The sequence below is a fragment of the Pimephales promelas genome, chromosome 2 (assembly GCF_988280905.1).
Source record: "Pimephales promelas chromosome 2, fPimPro1.hap1.1, whole genome shotgun sequence".
NCBI classification, from domain to species: domain Eukaryota; kingdom Metazoa; phylum Chordata; class Actinopteri; order Cypriniformes; family Leuciscidae; genus Pimephales; species Pimephales promelas.
Genome location: NC_142770.1, coordinates 28,884,536 through 28,909,028, shown reverse-complemented (window position 1 = coordinate 28,909,028; position 24,493 = coordinate 28,884,536). Strand labels below are relative to the sequence as shown.

Below are 24,493 nucleotides of genomic sequence, written 5' to 3'. Positions count from 1 at the left end.
CAAGTCTCTACCACGGACGCTTTGGTCTGCCCGCTCACTTTTAAGGCGGAATGTTGATGATCCAAAATCCCAGGTTGCACTCCAGAGTGTCGTGCTGTGCACTCTGTTGTGATCCATTTTCGGTGTCAACCAATCTGAGCTGAGCTTGTTTGCCGGCGACCTTAGACCCTCTCGCCGCGGCCCAGGTGGGCGTGGCCTTTGCCGGCTCCCCCGCCTCGGCGTCGCTGCGTCATCGCTTCTCGGCCTTTTGGCTAAGATCAAGTGTAGTATCTGTTCTTATCAGTTTAATATCTGATACGTGCCCTACCCGGGCACCACATATTAAATTGATTTTTGGTCCTGGGAGATGGCATAGGGGCTTGCTCCGTCCACTCCACGCATCGACCCGGTATTGCAGTACTTCTGGGAACGGTGCACCCTCCTAAAGTGTTCAATGAAAGAAATGTAGTGGTCTTGTGTGGCAGAAGGTGATAATGGAGCTAGTGTGAGTGGGTGTTGTAGGTGATCATGTGCTATACTAGCCTGGGTAGAATTGTGGTGTAAAAACAAGACAAAAAGGAACCCCTGTTCCTCTGTCAGTTTAACATCTGATCCGTCCACTATTCGGGGACGGCGCATTATGTACATTTATGGCTCATGGAGCCGGATGCGGAGCGTGCAAAAAAAAAAAAAAAAAAAAAAAGCCCCTTTTTTGACTGGCAAACCGCTGGTGAGGATTGGGGAGAGGGGCAGGGTGCTTCTGACTGAAGGCCTGGGAATTCATACTTACCTGGCAGGGGAGACACCATGATCAGGAAGGTGGTTCACCCAGGGCGAGGCTCGGCCATTGCACTCTGGGTTGTGCTGACCCCTGCGAATTCCCCAAATGTGGGAATCTCGACTGCATAATTTATGGTAGTGGGGGACTGCGTTCGCGCTCTCCCCTGGACAACACTGGTTAAAAGGGCAGATTGTTAAAGCTCCACTTGAGGTTCTTTTGTTTTTTGTTTTTTTTTCTCCACTTCTTCAATATCCAGAGGCAGTCCAGAGAGTTGAACTGCGGCGGTTGCTCGAGAGATACGAAACAGTCTAGGACCGGTCTGTGTGAGGAGGGTTTTCTTTTTTCTCCTCAATTCTTCAAATAGTCTCCAATATTTGACGGACGACTTAGTTCACAGCAGTTGTCCTGGAGGCAAAGTTGTTCGGAATGAGGAGTTCTATCATGTGCTATGAAAACATTGTGCACGTGTGAAACGTCACGTGATATACAGCCACCCATGTTGTGTTTTTTTCTGTTTACAGCGCCACCAAGTGGCCAGTCGCCGCATTCCTCTTCACGTGACCACGGGCTGAGCCCGTACACAGGTGTACCGAGTTGGGTGCAATTGTCTCATTCCGTTGGAGAGTTATAGCCGTTTAAGTAAAGCCCGCCTCGCCCACCCCCAACGTTTTGGCGTACCGTCGCCAACGTGGATGGAAATTCCAACTGTTTCCCGATCCCTGTTGGCAGTCGGACTCCAGAGAATCTTTCTGCACCGGTTTGGGTCAGATCGGGCAAAAAACCTAGGACTAGTGTGCAAAAGTAGGTTTTTCAGAAAATCCAAAATACCCGAAAATCTCGCCAGCGCGACCACCCAATCCGAGGCATGCATCTTGTTCGGCTCGAGCCAAGGATTCCGGTGATGTAAGACACTTGGGTCTGCGACCGACGGTCGAGGAGTTACGAGCCATTTCGTACTTTTGATCGCTGCAGCGCCACCTTGGGGCCGATCGGGGCGAGCCTTGGTGAGGTTGTAGTACCGGGCCGGTCCTACCATCCCTCAGAGTTTCAAGTCTCTACCACGGACGCTTTGGTCTGCCCGCTCACTTTTAAGGCGGAATGTTGATGATCCAAAATCCCAGGTTGCACTCCAGAGTGTCGTGCTGTGCACTCTGTTGTGATCCATTTTCGGTGTCAACCAATCTGAGCTGAGCTTGTTTGCCGGCGACCTTAGACCCTCTCGCCGCGGCCCAGGTGGGCGTGGCCTTTGCCGGCTCCCCCGCCTCGGCGTCGCTGCGTCATCGCTTCTCGGCCTTTTGGCTAAGATCAAGTGTAGTATCTGTTCTTATCAGTTTAATATCTGATACGTGCCCTACCCGGGCACCACATATTAAATTGATTTTTGGTCCTGGGAGATGGCATAGGGGCTTGCTCCGTCCACTCCACGCATCGACCCGGTATTGCAGTACTTCTGGGAACGGTGCACCCTCCTAAAGTGTTCAATGAAAGAAATGTAGTGGTCTTGTGTGGCAGAAGGTGATAATGGAGCTAGTGTGAGTGGGTGTTGTAGGTGATCATGTGCTATACTAGCCTGGGTAGAATTGTGGTGTAAAAACAAGACAAAAAGGAACCCCTGTTCCTCTGTCAGTTTAACATCTGATCCGTCCACTATTCGGGGACGGCGCATTATGTACATTTATGGCTCATGGAGCCGGATGCGGAGCGTGCAAAAAAAAAAAAAAAAAAAAAAAGCCCCTTTTTTGACTGGCAAACCGCTGGTGAGGATTGGGGAGAGGGGCAGGGTGCTTCTGACTGAAGGCCTGGGAATTCATACTTACCTGGCAGGGGAGACACCATGATCAGGAAGGTGGTTCACCCAGGGCGAGGCTCGGCCATTGCACTCTGGGTTGTGCTGACCCCTGCGAATTCCCCAAATGTGGGAATCTCGACTGCATAATTTATGGTAGTGGGGGACTGCGTTCGCGCTCTCCCCTGGACAACACTGGTTAAAAGGGCAGATTGTTAAAGCTCCACTTGAGGTTCTTTTGTTTTTTGTTTTTTTTCTCCACTTCTTCAATATCCAGAGGCAGTCCAGAGAGTTGAACTGCGGCGGTTGCTCGAGAGATACGAAACAGTCTAGGACCGGTCTGTGTGAGGAGGGTTTTCTTTTTTCTCCTCAATTCTTCAAATAGTCTCCAATATTTGACGGACGACTTGGTTCACAGCAGTTGTCCTGGAGGCAAAGTTGTTCGGAATGAGGAGTTCTATCATGTGGTATGAAAACATTGTGCACGTGTGAAACGTCACGTGATATACAGCCACCCATGTTGTGTTTTTTTCTGTTTACAGCGCCACCAAGTGGCCAGTCGCCGCATTCCTCTTCACGTGACCACGGGCTGAGCCCGTACACAGGTGTACCGAGTTGGGTGCAATTGTCTCATTCCGTTGGAGAGTTATAGCCGTTTAAGTAAAGCCCGCCTCGCCCACCCCCAACGTTTTGGCGTACCGTCGCCAACGTGGATGGAAATTCCAACTGTTTCCCGATCCCTGTTGGCAGTCAGACTCCAGAGAATCTTTCTGCACCGGTTTGGGTCAGATCGGGCAAAAAACCTAGGACTAGTGTGCAAAAGTAGGTTTTTCAGAAAATCCAAAATACCCGAAAATCTCGCCAGCGCGACCACCCAATCCGAGGCATGCATCTTGTTCGGCTCGAGCCAAGGATTCCGGTGATGTAAGACACTTGGGTCTGCGACCGACGGTCGAGGAGTTACGAGCCATTTCGTACTTTTGATCGCTGCAGCGCCACCTTGGGGCCGATCGGGGCGAGCCTTGGTGAGGTTGTAGTACCGGGCCGGTCCTACCATCCCTCAGAGTTTCAAGTCTCTACCACGGACGCTTTGGTCTGCCCGCTCACTTTTAAGGCGGAATGTTGATGATCCAAAATCCCAGGTTGCACTCCAGAGTGTCGTGCTGTGCACTCTGTTGTGATCCATTTTCGGTGTCAACCAATCTGAGCTGAGCTTGTTTGCCGGCGACCTTAGACCCTCTCGCCGCGGCCCAGGTGGGCGTGGCCTTTGCCGGCTCCCCCGCCTCGGCGTCGCTGCGTCATCGCTTCTCGGCCTTTTGGCTAAGATCAAGTGTAGTATCTGTTCTTATCAGTTTAATATCTGATACGTGCCCTACCCGGGCACCACATATTAAATTGATTTTTGGTCCTGGGAGATGGCATAGGGGCTTGCTCCGTCCACTCCACGCATCGACCCGGTATTGCAGTACTTCTGGGAACGGTGCACCCTCCTAAAGTGTTCAATGAAAGAAATGTAGTGGTCTTGTGTGGCAGAAGGTGATAATGGAGCTAGTGTGAGTGGGTGTTGTAGGTGATCATGTGCTATACTAGCCTGGGTAGAATTGTGGTGTAAAAACAAGACAAAAAGGAACCCCTGTTCCTCTGTCAGTTTAACATCTGATCCGTCCACTATTCGGGGACGGCGCATTATGTACATTTATGGCTCATGGAGCCGGATGCGGAGCGTGCAAAAAAAAAAAAAAAAAAAAAAGCCCCTTTTTTGACTGGCAAACCGCTGGTGAGGATTGGGGAGAGGGGCAGGGTGCTTCTGACTGAAGGCCTGGGAATTCATACTTACCTGGCAGGGGAGACACCATGATCAGGAAGGTGGTTCACCCAGGGCGAGGCTCGGCCATTGCACTCTGGGTTGTGCTGACCCCTGCGAATTCCCCAAATGTGGGAATCTCGACTGCATAATTTATGGGTAGTGGGGGACTGCGTTCGCGCTCTCCCCTGGACAACACTGGTTAAAAGGGCAGATTGTTAAAGCTCCACTTGAGGTTCTTTTGTTTTTTGTTTTTTTTCTCCACTTCTTCAATATCCAGAGGCAGTCCAGAGAGTTGAACTGCGGCGGTTGCTCGAGAGATACGAAACAGTCTAGGACCGGTCTGTGTGAGGAGGGTTTTCTTTTTTCTCCTCAATTCTTCAAATAGTCTCCAATATTTGACGGACGACTTAGTTCACAGCAGTTGTCCTGGAGGCAAAGTTGTTCGGAATGAGGAGTTCTATCATGTGGTATGAAAACATTGTGCACGTGTGAAACGTCACGTGATATACAGCCACCCATGTTGTGTTTTTTTCTGTTTACAGCGCCACCAAGTGGCCAGTCGCCGCATTCCTCTTCACGTGACCACGGGCTGAGCCCGTACACAGGTGTACCGAGTTGGGTGCAATTGTCTCATTCCGTTGGAGAGTTATAGCCGTTTAAGTAAAGCCCGCCTCGCCCACCCCCAACGTTTTGGCGTACCGTCGCCAACGTGGATGGAAATTCCAACTGTTTCCCGATCCCTGTTGGCAGTCAGACTCCAGAGAATCTTTCTGCACCGGTTTGGGTCAGATCGGGCAAAAAACCTAGGACTAGTGTGCAAAAGTAGGTTTTTCAGAAAATCCAAAATACCCGAAAATCTCGCCAGCGCGACCACCCAATCCGAGGCATGCATCTTGTTCGGCTCGAGCCAAGGATTCCGGTGATGTAAGACACTTGGGTCTGCGACCGACGGTCGAGGAGTTACGAGCCATTTCGTACTTTTGATCGCTGCAGCGCCACCTTGGGGCCGATCGGGGCGAGCCTTGGTGAGGTTGTAGTACCGGGCCGGTCCTACCATCCCTCAGAGTTTCAAGTCTCTACCACGGACGCTTTGGTCTGCCCGCTCACTTTTAAGGCGGAATGTTGATGATCCAAAATCCCAGGTTGCACTCCAGAGTGTCGTGCTGTGCACTCTGTTGTGATCCATTTTCGGTGTCAACCAATCTGAGCTGAGCTTGTTTGCCGGCGACCTTAGACCCTCTCGCCGCGGCCCAGGTGGGCGTGGCCTTTGCCGGCTCCCCCGCCTCGGCGTCGCTGCGTCATCGCTTCTCGGCCTTTTGGCTAAGATCAAGTGTAGTATCTGTTCTTATCAGTTTAATATCTGATACGTGCCCTACCCGGGCACCACATATTAAATTGATTTTTGGTCCTGGGAGATGGCATAGGGGCTTGCTCCGTCCACTCCACGCATCGACCCGGTATTGCAGTACTTCTGGGAACGGTGCACCCTCCTAAAGTGTTCAATGAAAGAAATGTAGTGGTCTTGTGTGGCAGAAGGTGATAATGGAGCTAGTGTGAGTGGGTGTTGTAGGTGATCATGTGCTATACTAGCCTGGGTAGAATTGTGGTGTAAAAACAAGACAAAAAGGAACCCCTGTTCCTCTGTCAGTTTAACATCTGATCCGTCCACTATTCGGGGACGGCGCATTATGTACATTTATGGCTCATGGAGCCGGATGCGGAGCGTGCAAAAAAAAAAAAAAAAAAAAAAAAGCCCCTTTTTTGACTGGCAAACCGCTGGTGAGGATTGGGGAGAGGGGCAGGGTGCTTCTGACTGAAGGCCTGGGAATTCATACTTACCTGGCAGGGGAGACACCATGATCAGGAAGGTGGTTCACCCAGGGCGAGGCTCGGCCATTGCACTCTGGGTTGTGCTGACCCCTGCGAATTCCCCAAATGTGGGAATCTCGACTGCATAATTTATGGTAGTGGGGGACTGCGTTCGCGCTCTCCCCTGGACAACACTGGTTAAAAGGGCAGATTGTTAAAGCTCCACTTGAGGTTCTTTTGTTTTGTTTTTTTTTCTCCACTTCTTCAATATCCAGAGGCAGTCCAGAGAGTTGAACTGCGGCGGTTGCTCGAGAGATACGAGAAACAGTCTAGGACCGGTCTGTGTGAGGAGGGTTTTCTTTTTTCTCCTCAATTCTTCAAATAGTCTCCAATATTTGACGGACGACTTAGTTCACAGCAGTTGTCCTGGAGGCAAAGTTGTTCGGAATGAGGAGTTCTATCATGTGGTATGAAAACATTGTGCACGTGTGAAACGTCACGTGATATACAGCCACCCATGTTGTGTTTTTTTCTGTTTACAGCGCCACCAAGTGGCCAGTCGCCGCATTCCTCTTCACGTGACCACGGGCTGAGCCCGTACACAGGTGTACCGAGTTGGGTGCAATTGTCTCATTCCGTTGGAGAGTTATAGCCGTTTAAGTAAAGCCCGCCTCGCCCACCCCCAACGTTTTGGCGTACCGTCGCCAACGTGGATGGAAATTCCAACTGTTTCCCGATCCCTGTTGGCAGTCAGACTCCAGAGAATCTTTCTGCACCGGTTTGGGTCAGATCGGGCAAAAAACCTAGGACTAGTGTGCAAAAGTAGGTTTTTCAGAAAATCCAAAATACCCGAAAATCTCGCCAGCGCGACCACCCAATCCGAGGCATGCATCTTGTTCGGCTCGAGCCAAGGATTCCGGTGATGTAAGACACTTGGGTCTGCGACCGACGGTCGAGGAGTTACGAGCCATTTCGTACTTTTGATCGCTGCAGCGCCACCTTGGGGCCGATCGGGGCGAGCCTTGGTGAGGTTGTAGTACCGGGCCGGTCCTACCATCCCTCAGAGTTTCAAGTCTCTACCACGGACGCTTTGGTCTGCCCGCTCACTTTTAAGGCGGAATGTTGATGATCCAAAATCCCAGGTTGCACTCCAGAGTGTCGTGCTGTGCACTCTGTTGTGATCCATTTTCGGTGTCAACCAATCTGAGCTGAGCTTGTTTGCCGGCGACCTTAGACCCTCTCGCCGCGGCCCAGGTGGGCGTGGCCTTTGCCGGCTCCCCCGCCTCGGCGTCGCTGCGTCATCGCTTCTCGGCCTTTTGGCTAAGATCAAGTGTAGTATCTGTTCTTATCAGTTTAATATCTGATACGTGCCCTACCCGGGCACCACATATTAAATTGATTTTTGGTCCTGGGAGATGGCATAGGGGCTTGCTCCGTCCACTCCACGCATCGACCCGGTATTGCAGTACTTCTGGGAACGGTGCACCCTCCTAAAGTGTTCAATGAAAGAAATGTAGTGGTCTTGTGTGGCAGAAGGTGATAATGGAGCTAGTGTGAGTGGGTGTTGTAGGTGATCATGTGCTATACTAGCCTGGGTAGAATTGTGGTGTAAAAACAAGACAAAAAGGAACCCCTGTTCCTCTGTCAGTTTAACATCTGATCCGTCCACTATTCGGGGACGGCGCATTATGTACATTTATGGCTCATGGAGCCGGATGCGGAGCGTGCAAAAAAAAAAAAAAAAAAAAAAGCCCCTTTTTTGACTGGCAAACCGCTGGTGAGGATTGGGGAGAGGGGCAGGGTGCTTCTGACTGAAGGCCTGGGAATTCATACTTACCTGGCAGGGGAGACACCATGATCAGGAAGGTGGTTCACCCAGGGCGAGGCTCGGCCATTGCACTCTGGGTTGTGCTGACCCCTGCGAATTCCCCAAATGTGGGAATCTCGACTGCATAATTTATGGTAGTGGGGGACTGCGTTCGCGCTCTCCCCTGGACAACACTGGTTAAAAGGGCAGATTGTTAAAGCTCCACTTGAGGTTCTTTTGTTTTTTGTTTTTTTTTCTCCACTTCTTCAATATCCAGAGGCAGTCCAGAGAGTTGAACTGCGGCGGTTGCTCGAGAGATACGAAACAGTCTAGGACCGGTCTGTGTGAGGAGGGTTTTCTTTTTTCTCCTCAATTCTTCAAATAGTCTCCAATATTTGACGGACGACTTAGTTCACAGCAGTTGTCCTGGAGGCAAAGTTGTTCGGAATGAGGAGTTCTATCATGTGGTATGAAAACATTGTGCACGTGTGAAACGTCACGTGATATACAGCCACCCATGTTGTGTTTTTTTCTGTTTACAGCGCCACCAAGTGGCCAGTCGCCGCATTCCTCTTCACGTGACCACGGGCTGAGCCCGTACACAGGTGTACCGAGTTGGGTGCAATTGTCTCATTCCGTTGGAGAGTTATAGCCGTTTAAGTAAAGCCCGCCTCGCCCACCCCCAACGTTTTGGCGTACCGTCGCCAACGTGGATGGAAATTCCAACTGTTTCCCGATCCCTGTTGGCAGTCAGACTCCAGAGAATCTTTCTGCACCGGTTTGGGTCAGATCGGGCAAAAAACCTAGGACTAGTGTGCAAAAGTAGGTTTTTCAGAAAATCCAAAATACCCGAAAATCTCGCCAGCGCGACCACCCAATCCGAGGCATGCATCTTGTTCGGCTCGAGCCAAGGATTCCGGTGATGTAAGACACTTGGGTCTGCGACCGACGGTCGAGGAGTTACGAGCCATTTCGTACTTTTGATCGCTGCAGCGCCACCTTGGGGCCGATCGGGGCGAGCCTTGGTGAGGTTGTAGTACCGGGCCGGTCCTACCATCCCTCAGAGTTTCAAGTCTCTACCACGGACGCTTTGGTCTGCCCGCTCACTTTTAAGGCGGAATGTTGATGATCCAAAATCCCAGGTTGCACTCCAGAGTGTCGTGCTGTGCACTCTGTTGTGATCCATTTTCGGTGTCAACCAATCTGAGCTGAGCTTGTTTGCGACCTTAGACCCTCTCGCCGCGGCCCAGGTGGGCGTGGCCTTTGCCGGCTCCCCCGCCTCGGCGTCGCTGCGTCATCGCTTCTCGGCCTTTTGGCTAAGATCAAGTGTAGTATCTGTTCTTATCAGTTTAATATCTGATACGTGCCCTACCCGGGCACCACATATTAAATTGATTTTTGGTCCTGGGAGATGGCATAGGGGCTTGCTCCGTCCACTCCACGCATCGACCCGGTATTGCAGTACTTCTGGGAACGGTGCACCCTCCTAAAGTGTTCAATGAAAGAAATGTAGTGGTCTTGTGTGGCAGAAGGTGATAATGGAGCTAGTGTGAGTGGGTGTTGTAGGTGATCATGTGCTATACTAGCCTGGGTAGAATTGTGGTGTAAAAACAAGACAAAAAGGAACCCCTGTTCCTCTGTCAGTTTAACATCTGATCCGTCCACTATTCGGGGACGGCGCATTATGTACATTTATGGCTCATGGAGCCGGATGCGGAGCGTGCAAAAAAAAAAAAAAAAAAAAAAGCCCCTTTTTTGACTGGCAAACCGCTGGTGAGGATTGGGGAGAGGGGCAGGGTGCTTCTGACTGAAGGCCTGGGAATTCATACTTACCTGGCAGGGGAGACACCATGATCAGGAAGGTGGTTCACCCAGGGCGAGGCTCGGCCATTGCACTCTGGGTTGTGCTGACCCCTGCGAATTCCCCAAATGTGGGAATCTCGACTGCATAATTTATGGTAGTGGGGGACTGCGTTCGCGCTCTCCCCTGGACAACACTGGTTAAAAGGGCAGATTGTTAAAGCTCCACTTGAGGTTCTTTTGTTTTTTGTTTTTTTTTCTCCACTTCTTCAATATCCAGAGGCAGTCCAGAGAGTTGAACTGCGGCGGTTGCTCGAGAGATACGAAACAGTCTAGGACCGGTCTGTGTGAGGAGGGTTTTCTTTTTTCTCCTCAATTCTTCAAATAGTCTCCAATATTTGACGGACGACTTGGTTCACAGCAGTTGTCCTGGAGGCAAAGTTGTTCGGAATGAGGAGTTCTATCATGTGCTATGAAAACATTGTGCACGTGTGAAACGTCACGTGATATACAGCCACCCATGTTGTGTTTTTTTCTGTTTACAGCGCCACCAAGTGGCCAGTCGCCGCATTCCTCTTCACGTGACCACGGGCTGAGCCCGTACACAGGTGTACCGAGTTGGGTGCAATTGTCTCATTCCGTTGGAGAGTTATAGCCGTTTAAGTAAAGCCCGCCTCGCCCACCCCCAACGTTTTGGCGTACCGTCGCCAACGTGGATGGAAATTCCAACTGTTTCCCGATCCCTGTTGGCAGTCGGACTCCAGAGAATCTTTCTGCACCGGTTTGGGTCAGATCGGGCAAAAAACCTAGGACTAGTGTGCAAAAGTAGGTTTTTCAGAAAATCCAAAATACCCGAAAATCTCGCCAGCGCGACCACCCAATCCGAGGCATGCATCTTGTTCGGCTCGAGCCAAGGATTCCGGTGATGTAAGACACTTGGGTCTGCGACCGACGGTCGAGGAGTTACGAGCCATTTCGTACTTTTGATCGCTGCAGCGCCACCTTGGGGCCGATCGGGGCGAGCCTTGGTGAGGTTGTAGTACCGGGCCGGTCCTACCATCCCTCAGAGTTTCAAGTCTCTACCACGGACGCTTTGGTCTGCCCGCTCACTTTTAAGGCGGAATGTTGATGATCCAAAATCCCAGGTTGCACTCCAGAGTGTCGTGCTGTGCACTCTGTTGTGATCCATTTTCGGTGTCAACCAATCTGAGCTGAGCTTGTTTGCCGGCGACCTTAGACCCTCTCGCCGCGGCCCAGGTGGGCGTGGCCTTTGCCGGCTCCCCCGCCTCGGCGTCGCTGCGTCATCGCTTCTCGGCCTTTTGGCTAAGATCAAGTGTAGTATCTGTTCTTATCAGTTTAATATCTGATACGTGCCCTACCCGGGCACCACATATTAAATTGATTTTTGGTCCTGGGAGATGGCATAGGGGCTTGCTCCGTCCACTCCACGCATCGACCCGGTATTGCAGTACTTCTGGGAACGGTGCACCCTCCTAAAGTGTTCAATGAAAGAAATGTAGTGGTCTTGTGTGGCAGAAGGTGATAATGGAGCTAGTGTGAGTGGGTGTTGTAGGTGATCATGTGCTATACTAGCCTGGGTAGAATTGTGGTGTAAAAACAAGACAAAAAGGAACCCCTGTTCCTCTGTCAGTTTAACATCTGATCCGTCCACTATTCGGGGACGGCGCATTATGTACATTTATGGCTCATGGAGCCGGATGCGGAGCGTGCAAAAAAAAAAAAAAAAAAAAAAGCCCCTTTTTTGACTGGCAAACCGCTGGTGAGGATTGGGGAGAGGGGCAGGGTGCTTCTGACTGAAGGCCTGGGAATTCATACTTACCTGGCAGGGGAGACACCATGATCAGGAAGGTGGTTCACCCAGGGCGAGGCTCGGCCATTGCACTCTGGGTTGTGCTGACCCCTGCGAATTCCCCAAATGTGGGAATCTCGACTGCATAATTTATGGTAGTGGGGGACTGCGTTCGCGCTCTCCCCTGGACAACACTGGTTAAAAGGGCAGATTGTTAAAGCTCCACTTGAGGTTCTTTTGTTTTGTTTTTTTTCTCCACTTCTTCAATATCCAGAGGCAGTCCAGAGAGTTGAACTGCGGCGGTTGCTCGAGAGATACGAAACAGTCTAGGACCGGTCTGTGTGAGGAGGGTTTTCTTTTTTCTCCTCAATTCTTCAAATAGTCTCCAATATTTGACGGACGACTTAGTTCACAGCAGTTGTCCTGGAGGCAAAGTTGTTCGGAATGAGGAGTTCTATCATGTGGTATGAAAACATTGTGCACGTGTGAAACGTCACGTGATATTCAGCCACCCATGTTGTGTTTTTTTCTGTTTACAGCGCCACCAAGTGGCCAGTCGCCGCATTCCTCTTCACGTGACCACGGGCTGAGCCCGTACACAGGTGTACCGAGTTGGGTGCAATTGTCTCATTCCGTTGGAGAGTTATAGCCGTTTAAGTAAAGCCCGCCTCGCCCACCCCCAACGTTTTGGCGTACCGTCGCCAACGTGGATGGAAATTCCAACTGTTTCCCGATCCCTGTTGGCAGTCAGACTCCAGAGAATCTTTCTGCACCGGTTTGGGTCAGATCGGGCAAAAAACCTAGGACTAGTGTGCAAAAGTAGGTTTTTCAGAAAATCCAAAATACCCGAAAATCTCGCCAGCGCGACCACCCAATCCGAGGCATGCATCTTGTTCGGCTCGAGCCAAGGATTCCGGTGATGTAAGACACTTGGGTCTGCGACCGACGGTCGAGGAGTTACGAGCCATTTCGTACTTTTGATCGCTGCAGCGCCACCTTGGGGCCGATCGGGGCGAGCCTTGGTGAGGTTGTAGTACCGGGCCGGTCCTACCATCCCTCAGAGTTTCAAGTCTCTACCACGGACGCTTTGGTCTGCCCGCTCACTTTTAAGGCGGAATGTTGATGATCCAAAATCCCAGGTTGCACTCCAGAGTGTCGTGCTGTGCACTCTGTTGTGATCCATTTTCGGTGTCAACCAATCTGAGCTGAGCTTGTTTGCCGGCGACCTTAGACCCTCTCGCCGCGGCCCAGGTGGGCGTGGCCTTTGCCGGCTCCCCCGCCTCGGCGTCGCTGCGTCATCGCTTCTCGGCCTTTTGGCTAAGATCAAGTGTAGTATCTGTTCTTATCAGTTTAATATCTGATACGTGCCCTACCCGGGCACCACATATTAAATTGATTTTTGGTCCTGGGAGATGGCATAGGGGCTTGCTCCGTCCACTCCACGCATCGACCCGGTATTGCAGTACTTCTGGGAACGGTGCACCCTCCTAAAGTGTTCAATGAAAGAAATGTAGTGGTCTTGTGTGGCAGAAGGTGATAATGGAGCTAGTGTGAGTGGGTGTTGTAGGTGATCATGTGCTATACTAGCCTGGGTAGAATTGTGGTGTAAAAACAAGACAAAAAGGAACCCCTGTTCCTCTGTCAGTTTAACATCTGATCCGTCCACTATTCGGGGACGGCGCATTATGTACATTTATGGCTCATGGAGCCGGATGCGGAGCGTGCAAAAAAAAAAAAAAAAAAAAAAGCCCCTTTTTTGACTGGCAAACCGCTGGTGAGGATTGGGGAGAGGGGCAGGGTGCTTCTGACTGAAGGCCTGGGAATTCATACTTACCTGGCAGGGGAGACACCATGATCAGGAAGGTGGTTCACCCAGGGCGAGGCTCGGCCATTGCACTCTGGGTTGTGCTGACCCCTGCGAATTCCCCAAATGTGGGAATCTCGACTGCATAATTTATGGTAGTGGGGGACTGCGTTCGCGCTCTCCCCTGGACAACACTGGTTAAAAGGGCAGATTGTTAAAGCTCCACTTGAGGTTCTTTTGTTTTTTGTTTTTTTTTCTCCACTTCTTCAATATCCAGAGGCAGTCCAGAGAGTTGAACTGCGGCGGTTGCTCGAGAGATACGAAACAGTCTAGGACCGGTCTGTGTGAGGAGGGTTTTCTTTTTTCTCCTCAATTCTTCAAATAGTCTCCAATATTTGACGGACGACTTGGTTCACAGCAGTTGTCCTGGAGGCAAAGTTGTTCGGAATGAGGAGTTCTATCATGTGCTATGAAAACATTGTGCACGTGTGAAACGTCACGTGATATACAGCCACCCATGTTGTGTTTTTTTCTGTTTACAGCGCCACCAAGTGGCCAGTCGCCGCATTCCTCTTCACGTGACCACGGGCTGAGCCCGTACACAGGTGTACCGAGTTGGGTGCAATTGTCTCATTCCGTTGGAGAGTTATAGCCGTTTAAGTAAAGCCCGCCTCGCCCACCCCCAACGTTTTGGCGTACCGTCGCCAACGTGGATGGAAATTCCAACTGTTTCCCAATCCCTGTTGGCAGTCGGACTCCAGAGAATCTTTCTGCACCGGTTTGGGTCAGATCGGGCAAAAAACCTAGGACTAGTGTGCAAAAGTAGGTTTTTCAGAAAATCCAAAATACCCGAAAATCTCGCCAGCGCGACCACCCAATCCGAGGCATGCATCTTGTTCGGCTCGAGCCAAGGATTCCGGTGATGTAAGACACTTGGGTCTGCGACCGACGGTCGAGGAGTTACGAGCCATTTCGTACTTTTGATCGCTGCAGCGCCACCTTGGGGCCGATCGGGGCGAGCCTTGGTGAGGTTGTAGTACCGGGCCGGTCCTACCATCCCTCAGAGTTTCAAGTCTCTACCACGGACGCTTTGGTCTGCCCGCTCACTTTTAAGGCGGAATGTTGATGATCCAAAATCCCAGGTTGCACTCCAGAGTGTCGTGCTGTGCACTCTGTTGTGATCCATTTTCGGTGTCAACCAATCTGAGCTGAGCTTGTTTGCCGGCGACCTTAGACCCTCTCGCCGCGGCCCAGGTGGGCGTGGCCTTTGCCGGCTCCCCCGCCTCGGCGTCGCTGCGTCATCGCTTCTCGGCCTTTTGGCTAAGATCAAGTGTAGTATCTGTTCTTATCAGTTTAATATCTGATACGTGCCCTACCCGGGCACCACATATTAAATTGATTTTTGGTCCTGGGAGATGGCATAGGGGCTTGCTCCGTCCACTCCACGCATCGACCCGGTATTGCAGTACTTCTGGGAACGGTGCACCCTCCTAAAGTGTTCAATGAAAGAAATGTAGTGGTCTTGTGTGGCAGAAGGTGATAATGGAGCTAGTGTGAGTGGGTGTTGTAGGTGATCATGTGCTATACTAGCCTGGGTAGAATTGTGGTGTAAAAACAAGACAAAAAGGAACCCCTGTTCCTCTGTCAGTTTAACATCTGATCCGTCCACTATTCGGGGACGGCGCATTATGTACATTTATGGCTCATGGAGCCGGATGCGGAGCGTGCAAAAAAAAAAAAAAAAAAAAAAGCCCCTTTTTTGACTGGCAAACCGCTGGTGAGGATTGGGGAGAGGGGCAGGGTGCTTCTGACTGAAGGCCTGGGAATTCATACTTACCTGGCAGGGGAGACACCATGATCAGGAAGGTGGTTCACCCAGGGCGAGGCTCGGCCATTGCACTCTGGGTTGTGCTGACCCCTGCGAATTCCCCAAATGTGGGAATCTCGACTGCATAATTTATGGTAGTGGGGGACTGCGTTCGCGCTCTCCCCTGGACAACACTGGTTAAAAGGGCAGATTGTTAAAGCTCCACTTGAGGTTCTTTTGTTTTTTGTTTTTTTTTCTCCACTTCTTCAATATCCAGAGGCAGTCCAGAGAGTTGAACTGCGGCGGTTGCTCGAGAGATACGAAACAGTCTAGGACCGGTCTGTGTGAGGAGGGTTTTCTTTTTTCTCCTCAATTCTTCAAATAGTCTCCAATATTTGACGGACGACTTGGTTCACAGCAGTTGTCCTGGAGGCAAAGTTGTTCGGAATGAGGAGTTCTATCATGTGCTATGAAAACATTGTGCACGTGTGAAACGTCACGTGATATACAGCCACCCATGTTGTGTTTTTTTCTGTTTACAGCGCCACCAAGTGGCCAGTCGCCGCATTCCTCTTCACGTGACCACGGGCTGAGCCCGTACACAGGTGTACCGAGTTGGGTGCAATTGTCTCATTCCGTTGGAGAGTTATAGCCGTTTAAGTAAAGCCCGCCTCGCCCACCCCCAACGTTTTGGCGTACCGTCGCCAACGTGGATGGAAATTCCAACTGTTTCCCGATCCCTGTTGGCAGTCGGACTCCAGAGAATCTTTCTGCACCGGTTTGGGTCAGATCGGGCAAAAAACCTAGGACTAGTGTGCAAAAGTAGGTTTTTCAGAAAATCCAAAATACCCGAAAATCTCGCCAGCGCGACCACCCAATCCGAGGCATGCATCTTGTTCGGCTCGAGCCAAGGATTCCGGTGATGTAAGACACTTGGGTCTGCGACCGACGGTCGAGGAGTTACGAGCCATTTCGTACTTTTGATCGCTGCAGCGCCACCTTGGGGCCGATCGGGGCGAGCCTTGGTGAGGTTGTAGTACCGGGCCGGTCCTACCATCCCTCAGAGTTTCAAGTCTCTACCACAGACGCTTTGGTCTGCCCGCTCACTTTTAAGGCGGAATGTTGATGATCCAAAATCCCAGGTTGCACTCCAGAGTGTCGTGCTGTGCACTCTGTTGTGATCCATTTTCGGTGTCAACCAATCTGAGCTGAGCTTGTTTGCCGGCGACCTTAGACCCTCTCGCCGCGGCCCAGGTGGGCGTGGCCTTTGCCGGCTCCCCCGCCTCGGCGTCGCTGCGTCATCGCTTCTCGGCCTTTTGGCTAAGATCAAGTGTAGTATCTGTTCTTATCAGTTTAATATCTGATACGTGCCCTACCCGGGCACCACATATTAAATTGATTTTTGGTCCTGGGAGATGGCATAGGGGCTTGCTCCGTCCACTCCACGCATCGACCCGGTATTGCAGTACTTCTGGGAACGGTGCACCCTCCTAAAGTGTTCAATGAAAGAAATGTAGTGGTCTTGTGTGGCAGAAGGTGATAATGGAGCTAGTGTGAGTGGGTGTTGTAGGTGATCATGTGCTATACTAGCCTGGGTAGAATTGTGGTGTAAAAACAAGACAAAAAGGAACCCCTGTTCCTCTGTCAGTTTAACATCTGATCCGTCCACTATTCGGGGACGGCGCATTATGTACATTTATGGCTCATGGAGCCGGATGCGGAGCGTGCAAAAAAAAAAAAAAAAAAAAAAAGCCCCTTTTTTGACTGGCAAACCGCTGGTGAGGATTGGGGAGAGGGGCAGGGTGCTTCTGACTGAAGGCCTGGGAATTCATACTTACCTGGCAGGGGAGACACCATGATCAGGAAGGTGGTTCACCCAGGGCGAGGCTCGGCCATTGCACTCTGGGTTGTGCTGACCCCTGCGAATTCCCCAAATGTGGGAATCTCGACTGCATAATTTATGGTAGTGGGGGACTGCGTTCGCGCTCTCCCCTGGACAACACTGGTTAAAAGGGCAGATTGTTAAAGCTCCACTTGAGGTTCTTTTGTTTTGTTTTTTTTCTCCACTTCTTCAATATCCAGAGGCAGTCCAGAGAGTTGAACTGCGGCGGTTGCTCGAGAGATACGAAACAGTCTAGGACCGGTCTGTGTGAGGAGGGTTTTCTTTTTTCTCCTCAATTCTTCAAATAGTCTCCAATATTTGACGGACGACTTAGTTCACAGCAGTTGTCCTGGAGGCAAAGTTGTTCGGAATGAGGAGTTCTATCATGTGGTATGAAAACATTGTGCACGTGTGAAACGTCACGTGATATTCAGCCACCCATGTTGTGTTTTTTTCTGTTTACAGCGCCACCAAGTGGCCAGTCGCCGCATTCCTCTTCACGTGACCACGGGCTGAGCCCGTACACAGGTGTACCGAGTTGGGTGCAATTGTCTCATTCCGTTGGAGAGTTATAGCCGTTTAAGTAAAGCCCGCCTCGCCCACCCCCAACGTTTTGGCGTACCGTCGCCAACGTGGATGGAAATTCCAACTGTTTCCCGATCCCTGTTGGCAGTCGGACTCCAGAGAATCTTTCTGCACCGGTTTGGGTCAGATCGGGCAAAAAACCTAGGACTAGTGTGCAAAAGTAGGTTTTTCAGAAAATCCAAAATACCCGAAAATCTCGCCAGCGCGACCACCCAATCCGAGGCATGCATCTTGTTCGGCTCGAGCCAAGGATTCCGGTGATGTAAGACACTTGGGTCTGCGACCGACGGTCGAGGAGTTACGAGCCATTTCGTACTTTTGATCGCTGCAGCGCCACCTTGGGGCCGATCGGGGCGAGCCTTGGTGAGGTTGTAGTACCGGGCCGGTCCTACCATCCCTCAGAGTTTCAAGTCTCTACCACGGACGCTTTGGTCTGCCCGCTCACTTTTAAGGCGGAATGTTGATGATCCAAAATCCCAGGTTGCACTCCAGAGTGTCGTGCTGTGCACTCTGTTGTGATCCATTTTCGGTGTCAACCAATCTGAGCTGAGCTTGTTTGCCGGCGACCTTAGACCCTCTCGCCGCGGCCCAGGTGGGCGTGGCCTTTGCCGGCTCCCCCGCCTCGGCGTCGCTGCGTCATCGCTTCTCGGCCTTTTGGCTAAGATCAAGTGTAGTATCTGTTCTTATCAGTTTAATATCTGATACGTGCCCTACCCGGGCACCACATATTAAATTGATTTTTGGTCCTGGGAGATGGCATAGGGGCTTGCTCCGTCCACTCCACGCATCGACCCGGTATTGCAGTACTTCTGGGAACGGTGCACCCTCCTAAAGTGTTCAATGAAAGAAATGTAGTGGTCTTGTGTGGCAGAAGGTGATAATGGAGCTAGTGTGAGTGGGTGTTGTAGGTGATCATGTGCTATACTAGCCTGGGTAGAATTGTGGTGTAAAAACAAGACAAAAAGGAACCCCTGTTCCTCTGTCAGTTTAACATCTGATCCGTCCACTATTCGGGGACGGCGCATTATGTACATTTATGGCTCATGGAGCCGGATGCGGAGCGTGCAAAAAAAAAAAAAAAAAAAAAAGCCCCTTTTTTGACTGGCAAACCGCTGGTGAGGATTGGGGAGAGGGGCAGGGTGCTTCTGACTGAAGGCCTGGGAATTCATACTTACCTGGCAGGGGAGACACCATGATCAGGAAGGTGGTTCACCCAGGGCGAGGCTCGGCCATTGCACTCTGGGTTGTGCTGACCCCTGCGAATTCCCCAAATGTGGGAATCTCGACTGCATAATTTATGGTAGTGGGGGACTGCGTTCGCGCTCTCCCCTGGACAACACTGGTTAAAAGGGCAGATTGTTAAAGCTCCACTTGAGGTTCTTTTGTTTTTTGTTTTTTTTTCTCCACTTCTTCAATATCCAGAGGCAGTCCAGAGAGTTGAACTGCGGCGGTTGCTCGAGAGATACGAAACAGTCTAGGACCGGTCTGTGTGAGGAGGGTTTTCTTTTTTCTCCTCAATTCTTCAAATAGTCTCCAATATTTGACGGACGACTTGGTTCACAGCAGTTGTCCTGGAGGCAAAGTTGTTCGGAATGAGGAGTTCTATCATGTGCTATGAAAACATTGTGCACGTGTGAAACGTCACGTGATATACAGCCACCCATGTTGTGTTTTTTTCTGTTTACAGCGCCACCAAGTGGCCAGTCGCCGCATTCCTCTTCACGTGACCACGGGCTGAGCCCGTACACAGGTGTACCGAGTTGGGTGCAATTGTCTCATTCCGTTGGAGAGTTATAGCCGTTTAAGTAAAGCCCGCCTCGCCCACCCCCAACGTTTTGGCGTACCGTCGCCAACGTGGATGGAAATTCCAACTGTTTCCCGATCCCTGTTGGCAGTCGGACTCCAGAGAATCTTTCTGCACCGGTTTGGGTCAGATCGGGCAAAAAACCTAGGACTAGTGTGCAAAAGTAGGTTTTTCAGAAAATCCAAAATACCCGAAAATCTCGCCAGCGCGACCACCCAATCCGAGGCATGCATCTTGTTCGGCTCGAGCCAAGGATTCCGGTGATGTAAGACACTTGGGTCTGCGACCGACGGTCGAGGAGTTACGAGCCATTTCGTACTTTTGATCGCTGCAGCGCCACCTTGGGGCCGATCGGGGCGAGCCTTGGTGAGGTTGTAGTACCGGGCCGGTCCTACCATCCCTCAGAGTTTCAAGTCTCTACCACGGACGCTTTGGTCTGCCCGCTCACTTTTAAGGCGGAATGTTGATGATCCAAAATCCCAGGTTGCACTCCAGAGTGTCGTGCTGTGCACTCTGTTGTGATCCATTTTCGGTGTCAACCAATCTGAGCTGAGCTTGTTTGCCGGCGACCTTAGACCCTCTCGCCGCGGCCCAGGTGGGCGTGGCCTTTGCCGGCTCCCCCGCCTCGGCGTCGCTGCGTCATCGCTTCTCGGCCTTTTGGCTAAGATCAAGTGTAGTATCTGTTCTTATCAGTTTAATATCTGATACGTGCCCTACCCGGGCACCACATATTAAATTGATTTTTGGTCCTGGGAGATGGCATAGGGGCTTGCTCCGTCCACTCCACGCATCGACCCGGTATTGCAGTACTTCTGGGAACGGTGCACCCTCCTAAAGTGTTCAATGAAAGAAATGTAGTGGTCTTGTGTGGCAGAAGGTGATAATGGAGCTAGTGTGAGTGGGTGTTGTAGGTGATCATGTGCTATACTAGCCTGGGTAGAATTGTGGTGTAAAAACAAGACAAAAAGGAACCCCTGTTCCTCTGTCAGTTTAACATCTGATCCGTCCACTATTCGGGGACGGCGCATTATGTACATTTATGGCTCATGGAGCCGGATGCGGAGCGTGCAAAAAAAAAAAAAAAAAAAAAAAGCCCCTTTTTTGACTGGCAAACCGCTGGTGAGGATTGGGGAGAGGGGCAGGGTGCTTCTGACTGAAGGCCTGGGAATTCATACTTACCTGGCAGGGGAGACACCATGATCAGGAAGGTGGTTCACCCAGGGCGAGGCTCGGCCATTGCACTCTGGGTTGTGCTGACCCCTGCGAATTCCCCAAATGTGGGAATCTCGACTGCATAATTTATGGTAGTGGGGGACTGCGTTCGCGCTCTCCCCTGGACAACACTGGTTAAAAGGGCAGATTGTTAAAGCTCCACTTGAGGTTCTTTTGTTTTTTGTTTTTTTTTCTCCACTTCTTCAATATCCAGAGGCAGTCCAGAGAGTTGAACTGCGGCGGTTGCTCGAGAGATACGAAACAGTCTAGGACCGGTCTGTGTGAGGAGGGTTTTCTTTTTTCTCCTCAATTCTTCAAATAGTCTCCAATATTTGACGGACGACTTGGTTCACAGCAGTTGTCCTGGAGGCAAAGTTGTTCGGAATGAGGAGTTCTATCATGTGCTATGAAAACATTGTGCACGTGTGAAACGTCACATGATATACAGCCACCCATGTTGTGTTTTTTTCTGTTTACAGCGCCACCAAGTGGCCAGTCGCCGCATTCCTCTTCACGTGACCACGGGCTGAGCCCGTACACAGGTGTACCGAGTTGGGTGCAATTGTCTCATTCCGTTGGAGAGTTATAGCCGTTTAAGTAAAGCCCGCCTCGCCCACCCCCAACGTTTTGGCGTACCGTCGCCAACGTGGATGGAAATTCCAACTGTTTCCCGATCCCTGTTGGCAGTCAGACTCCAGAGAATCTTTCTGCACCGGTTTGGGTCAGATCGGGCAAAAAACCTAGGACTAGTGTGCAAAAGTAGGTTTTTCAGAAAATCCAAAATACCCGAAAATCTCGCCAGCGCGACCACCCAATCCGAGGCATGCATCTTGTTCGGCTCGAGCCAAGGATTCCGGTGATGTAAGACACTTGGGTCTGCGACCGACGGTCGAGGAGTTACGAGCCATTTCGTACTTTTGATCGCTGCAGCGCCACCTTGGGGCCGATCGGGGCGAGCCTTGGTGAGGTTGTAGTACCGGGCCGGTCCTACCATCCCTCAGAGTTTCAAGTCTCTACCACGGACGCTTTGGTCTGCCCGCTCACTTTTAAGGCGGAATGTTGATGATCCAAAATCCCAGGTTGCACTCCAGAGTGTCGTGCTGTGCACTCTGTTGTGATCCATTTTCGGTGTCAACCAATCTGAGCTGAGCTTGTTTGCCGGCGACCTTAGACCCTCTCGCCGCGGCCCAGGTGGGCGTGGCCTTTGCCGGCTCCCCCGCCTCGGCGTCGCTGCGTCATCGCTTCTCGGCCTTTTGGCTAAGATCAAGTGTAGTATCTGTTCTTATCAGTTTAATATCTGATACGTGCCCTACCCGGGCACCACATATTAAATTGATTTTTGGTCCTGGGAGATGGCATAGGGGCTTGCTCCGTCCACTCCACGCATCGACCCGGTATTGCAGTACTTCTGGGAACGGTGCACCCTCCTAAAGTGTTCAATGAAAGAAATGTAGTGGTCTTGTGTGGCAGAAGGTGATAATGGAGCTAGTGTGAGTGGGTGTTGTAGGTGATCATGTGCTATACTAGCCTGGGTAGAATTGTGGTGTAAAAACAAGACAAAAAGGAACCCCTGTTCCTCTGTCAGTTTAACATCTGATCCGTCCACTATTCGGGGACGGCGCATTATGTACATTTATGGCTCATGGAGCCGGATGCGGAGCGTGCAAAAAAAAAAAAAAAAAAAAAAGCCCCTTTTTTGACTGGCAAACCGCTGGTGAGGATTGGGGAGAGGGGCAGGGTGCTTCTGACTGAAGGCCTGGGAATTCATACTTACCTGGCAGGGGAGACACCATGATCAGGAAGGTGGTTCACCCAGGGCGAGGCTCGGCCATTGCACTCTGGGTTGTGCTGACCCCTGCGAATTCCCCAAATGTGGGAATCTCGACTGCATAATTTATGGTAGTGGGGGACTGCGTTCGCGCTCTCCCCTGGACAACACTGGTTAAAAGGGCAGATTGTTAAAGCTCCACTTGAGGTTCTTTTGTTTTTTGTTTTTTTTTCTCCACTTCTTCAATATCCAGAGGCAGTCCAGAGAGTTGAACTGCGGCGGTTGCTCGAGAGATACGAAACAGTCTAGGACCGGTCTGTGTGAGGAGGGTTTTCTTTTTTCTCCTCAATTCTTCAAATAGTCTCCAATATTTGACGGACGACTTGGTTCACAGCAGTTGTCCTGGAGGCAAAGTTGTTCGGAATGAGGAGTTCTATCATGTGCTATGAAAACATTGTGCACGTGTGAAACGTCACGTGATATACAGCCACCCATGTTGTGTTTTTTTCTGTTTACAGCGCCACCAAGTGGCCAGTCGCCGCATTCCTCTTCACGTGACCACGGGCTGAGCCCGTACACAGGTGTACCGAGTTGGGTGCAATTGTCTCATTCCGTTGGAGAGTTATAGCCGTTTAAGTAAAGCCCGCCTCGCCCACCCCCAACGTTTTGGCGTACCGTCGCCAACGTGGATGGAAATTCCAACTGTTTCCCGATCCCTGTTGGCAGTCGGACTCCAGAGAATCTTTCTGCACCGGTTTGGGTCAGATCGGGCAAAAAACCTAGGACTAGTGTGCAAAAGTAGGTTTTTCAGAAAATCCAAAATACCCGAAAATCTCGCCAGCGCGACCACCCAATCCGAGGCATGCATCTTGTTCGGCTCGAGCCAAGGATTCCGGTGATGTAAGACACTTGGGTCTGCGACCGACGGTCGAGGAGTTACGAGCCATTTCGTACTTTTGATCGCTGCAGCGCCACCTTGGGGCCGATCGGGGCGAGCCTTGGTGAGGTTGTAGTACCGGGCCGGTCCTACCATCCCTCAGAGTTTCAAGTCTCTACCACGGACGCTTTGGTCTGCCCGCTCACTTTTAAGGCGGAATGTTGATGATCCAAAATCCCAGGTTGCACTCCAGAGTGTCGTGCTGTGCACTCTGTTGTGATCCATTTTCGGTGTCAACCAATCTGAGCTGAGCTTGTTTGCCGGCGACCTTAGACCCTCTCGCCGCGGCCCAGGTGGGCGTGGCCTTTGCCGGCTCCCCCGCCTCGGCGTCGCTGCGTCATCGCTTCTCGGCCTTTTGGCTAAGATCAAGTGTAGTATCTGTTCTTATCAGTTTAATATCTGATACGTGCCCTACCCGGGCACCACATATTAAATTGATTTTTGGTCCTGGGAGATGGCATAGGGGCTTGCTCCGTCCACTCCACGCATCGACCCGGTATTGCAGTACTTCTGGGAACGGTGCACCCTCCTAAAGTGTTCAATGAAAGAAATGTAGTGGTCTTGTGTGGCAGAAGGTGATAATGGAGCTAGTGTGAGTGGGTGTTGTAGGTGATCATGTGCTATACTAGCCTGGGTAGAATTGTGGTGTAAAAACAAGACAAAAAGGAACCCCTGTTCCTCTGTCAGTTTAACATCTGATCCGTCCACTATTCGGGGACGGCGCATTATGTACATTTATGGCTCATGGAGCCGGATGCGGAGCGTGCAAAAAAAAAAAAAAAAAAAAAAGCCCCTTTTTTGACTGGCAAACCGCTGGTGAGGATTGGGGAGAGGGGCAGGGTGCTTCTGACTGAAGGCCTGGGAATTCATACTTACCTGGCAGGGGAGACACCATGATCAGGAAGGTGGTTCACCCAGGGCGAGGCTCGGCCATTGCACTCTGGGTTGTGCTGACCCCTGCGAATTCCCCAAATGTGGGAATCTCGACTGCATAATTTATGGTAGTGGGGGACTGCGTTCGCGCTCTCCCCTGGACAACACTGGTTAAAAGGGCAGATTGTTAAAGCTCCACTTGAGGTTCTTTTGTTTTTTGTTTTTTTTTCTCCACTTCTTCA

The 24,493-nt window shown here is 51.1% G+C and overlaps 28 non-coding genes across 28 annotated transcripts; all 28 read left to right on the top strand.

The window, feature by feature from the left end:
* The first annotated feature begins 231 nt into the window (after positions 1 to 231).
* Positions 232 to 422, top strand: LOC148996910 (U2 spliceosomal RNA). Its single transcript, XR_016149189.1, has one exon. It is a non-coding gene; the product is annotated as a U2 spliceosomal RNA (small nuclear RNA).
* Positions 423 to 761: 339 nt separating this feature from the next.
* On the top strand, positions 762 to 926 carry LOC148996909 (U1 spliceosomal RNA). Its single transcript, XR_016150562.1, has one exon. It is a non-coding gene; the product is annotated as a U1 spliceosomal RNA (small nuclear RNA).
* Positions 927 to 2,039: 1,113 nt separating this feature from the next.
* LOC148996908 (U2 spliceosomal RNA) lies at positions 2,040 to 2,230 on the top strand. The gene has a single exon (XR_016149187.1). It is a non-coding gene; the product is annotated as a U2 spliceosomal RNA (small nuclear RNA).
* Positions 2,231 to 2,569: 339 nt separating this feature from the next.
* LOC148996907 (U1 spliceosomal RNA) lies at positions 2,570 to 2,734 on the top strand. The gene has a single exon (XR_016150561.1). It is a non-coding gene; the product is annotated as a U1 spliceosomal RNA (small nuclear RNA).
* A 1,112-nt stretch (positions 2,735 to 3,846) lies between these two features.
* Positions 3,847 to 4,037, top strand: LOC148996906 (U2 spliceosomal RNA). Its single transcript, XR_016149185.1, has one exon. It is a non-coding gene; the product is annotated as a U2 spliceosomal RNA (small nuclear RNA).
* Positions 4,038 to 4,375: 338 nt separating this feature from the next.
* On the top strand, positions 4,376 to 4,541 carry LOC148996905 (U1 spliceosomal RNA). The gene has a single exon (XR_016147708.1). It is a non-coding gene; the product is annotated as a U1 spliceosomal RNA (small nuclear RNA).
* Positions 4,542 to 5,653: 1,112 nt separating this feature from the next.
* On the top strand, positions 5,654 to 5,844 carry LOC148996904 (U2 spliceosomal RNA). The gene has a single exon (XR_016149184.1). It is a non-coding gene; the product is annotated as a U2 spliceosomal RNA (small nuclear RNA).
* Positions 5,845 to 6,184: 340 nt separating this feature from the next.
* LOC148996903 (U1 spliceosomal RNA) lies at positions 6,185 to 6,349 on the top strand. Its single transcript, XR_016150560.1, has one exon. It is a non-coding gene; the product is annotated as a U1 spliceosomal RNA (small nuclear RNA).
* Positions 6,350 to 7,462: 1,113 nt separating this feature from the next.
* LOC148996902 (U2 spliceosomal RNA) lies at positions 7,463 to 7,653 on the top strand. Its single transcript, XR_016149183.1, has one exon. It is a non-coding gene; the product is annotated as a U2 spliceosomal RNA (small nuclear RNA).
* A 338-nt stretch (positions 7,654 to 7,991) lies between these two features.
* On the top strand, positions 7,992 to 8,156 carry LOC148996901 (U1 spliceosomal RNA). Its single transcript, XR_016150559.1, has one exon. It is a non-coding gene; the product is annotated as a U1 spliceosomal RNA (small nuclear RNA).
* Positions 8,157 to 9,265: 1,109 nt separating this feature from the next.
* LOC148996900 (U2 spliceosomal RNA) lies at positions 9,266 to 9,456 on the top strand. The gene has a single exon (XR_016149182.1). It is a non-coding gene; the product is annotated as a U2 spliceosomal RNA (small nuclear RNA).
* A 338-nt stretch (positions 9,457 to 9,794) lies between these two features.
* On the top strand, positions 9,795 to 9,959 carry LOC148996899 (U1 spliceosomal RNA). The gene has a single exon (XR_016150558.1). It is a non-coding gene; the product is annotated as a U1 spliceosomal RNA (small nuclear RNA).
* Positions 9,960 to 11,072: 1,113 nt separating this feature from the next.
* Positions 11,073 to 11,263, top strand: LOC148996898 (U2 spliceosomal RNA). The gene has a single exon (XR_016149175.1). It is a non-coding gene; the product is annotated as a U2 spliceosomal RNA (small nuclear RNA).
* Positions 11,264 to 11,601: 338 nt separating this feature from the next.
* On the top strand, positions 11,602 to 11,766 carry LOC148996897 (U1 spliceosomal RNA). The gene has a single exon (XR_016150556.1). It is a non-coding gene; the product is annotated as a U1 spliceosomal RNA (small nuclear RNA).
* Positions 11,767 to 12,876: 1,110 nt separating this feature from the next.
* On the top strand, positions 12,877 to 13,067 carry LOC148996896 (U2 spliceosomal RNA). Its single transcript, XR_016149173.1, has one exon. It is a non-coding gene; the product is annotated as a U2 spliceosomal RNA (small nuclear RNA).
* A 338-nt stretch (positions 13,068 to 13,405) lies between these two features.
* LOC148996895 (U1 spliceosomal RNA) lies at positions 13,406 to 13,570 on the top strand. The gene has a single exon (XR_016150555.1). It is a non-coding gene; the product is annotated as a U1 spliceosomal RNA (small nuclear RNA).
* A 1,113-nt stretch (positions 13,571 to 14,683) lies between these two features.
* Positions 14,684 to 14,874, top strand: LOC148996894 (U2 spliceosomal RNA). The gene has a single exon (XR_016149172.1). It is a non-coding gene; the product is annotated as a U2 spliceosomal RNA (small nuclear RNA).
* Positions 14,875 to 15,212: 338 nt separating this feature from the next.
* LOC148996893 (U1 spliceosomal RNA) lies at positions 15,213 to 15,377 on the top strand. Its single transcript, XR_016150554.1, has one exon. It is a non-coding gene; the product is annotated as a U1 spliceosomal RNA (small nuclear RNA).
* Positions 15,378 to 16,490: 1,113 nt separating this feature from the next.
* On the top strand, positions 16,491 to 16,681 carry LOC148996892 (U2 spliceosomal RNA). The gene has a single exon (XR_016149171.1). It is a non-coding gene; the product is annotated as a U2 spliceosomal RNA (small nuclear RNA).
* Positions 16,682 to 17,020: 339 nt separating this feature from the next.
* Positions 17,021 to 17,185, top strand: LOC148996891 (U1 spliceosomal RNA). The gene has a single exon (XR_016150553.1). It is a non-coding gene; the product is annotated as a U1 spliceosomal RNA (small nuclear RNA).
* A 1,110-nt stretch (positions 17,186 to 18,295) lies between these two features.
* On the top strand, positions 18,296 to 18,486 carry LOC148996890 (U2 spliceosomal RNA). The gene has a single exon (XR_016149170.1). It is a non-coding gene; the product is annotated as a U2 spliceosomal RNA (small nuclear RNA).
* A 338-nt stretch (positions 18,487 to 18,824) lies between these two features.
* LOC148996889 (U1 spliceosomal RNA) lies at positions 18,825 to 18,989 on the top strand. The gene has a single exon (XR_016150552.1). It is a non-coding gene; the product is annotated as a U1 spliceosomal RNA (small nuclear RNA).
* A 1,113-nt stretch (positions 18,990 to 20,102) lies between these two features.
* On the top strand, positions 20,103 to 20,293 carry LOC148996888 (U2 spliceosomal RNA). Its single transcript, XR_016149168.1, has one exon. It is a non-coding gene; the product is annotated as a U2 spliceosomal RNA (small nuclear RNA).
* A 339-nt stretch (positions 20,294 to 20,632) lies between these two features.
* Positions 20,633 to 20,797, top strand: LOC148996887 (U1 spliceosomal RNA). The gene has a single exon (XR_016150551.1). It is a non-coding gene; the product is annotated as a U1 spliceosomal RNA (small nuclear RNA).
* A 1,113-nt stretch (positions 20,798 to 21,910) lies between these two features.
* LOC148996886 (U2 spliceosomal RNA) lies at positions 21,911 to 22,101 on the top strand. The gene has a single exon (XR_016149167.1). It is a non-coding gene; the product is annotated as a U2 spliceosomal RNA (small nuclear RNA).
* Positions 22,102 to 22,439: 338 nt separating this feature from the next.
* Positions 22,440 to 22,604, top strand: LOC148996885 (U1 spliceosomal RNA). The gene has a single exon (XR_016150550.1). It is a non-coding gene; the product is annotated as a U1 spliceosomal RNA (small nuclear RNA).
* A 1,113-nt stretch (positions 22,605 to 23,717) lies between these two features.
* LOC148996884 (U2 spliceosomal RNA) lies at positions 23,718 to 23,908 on the top strand. Its single transcript, XR_016149165.1, has one exon. It is a non-coding gene; the product is annotated as a U2 spliceosomal RNA (small nuclear RNA).
* A 338-nt stretch (positions 23,909 to 24,246) lies between these two features.
* Positions 24,247 to 24,411, top strand: LOC148996883 (U1 spliceosomal RNA). Its single transcript, XR_016150549.1, has one exon. It is a non-coding gene; the product is annotated as a U1 spliceosomal RNA (small nuclear RNA).
* The last annotated feature ends 82 nt before the right edge of the window (positions 24,412 to 24,493 follow it).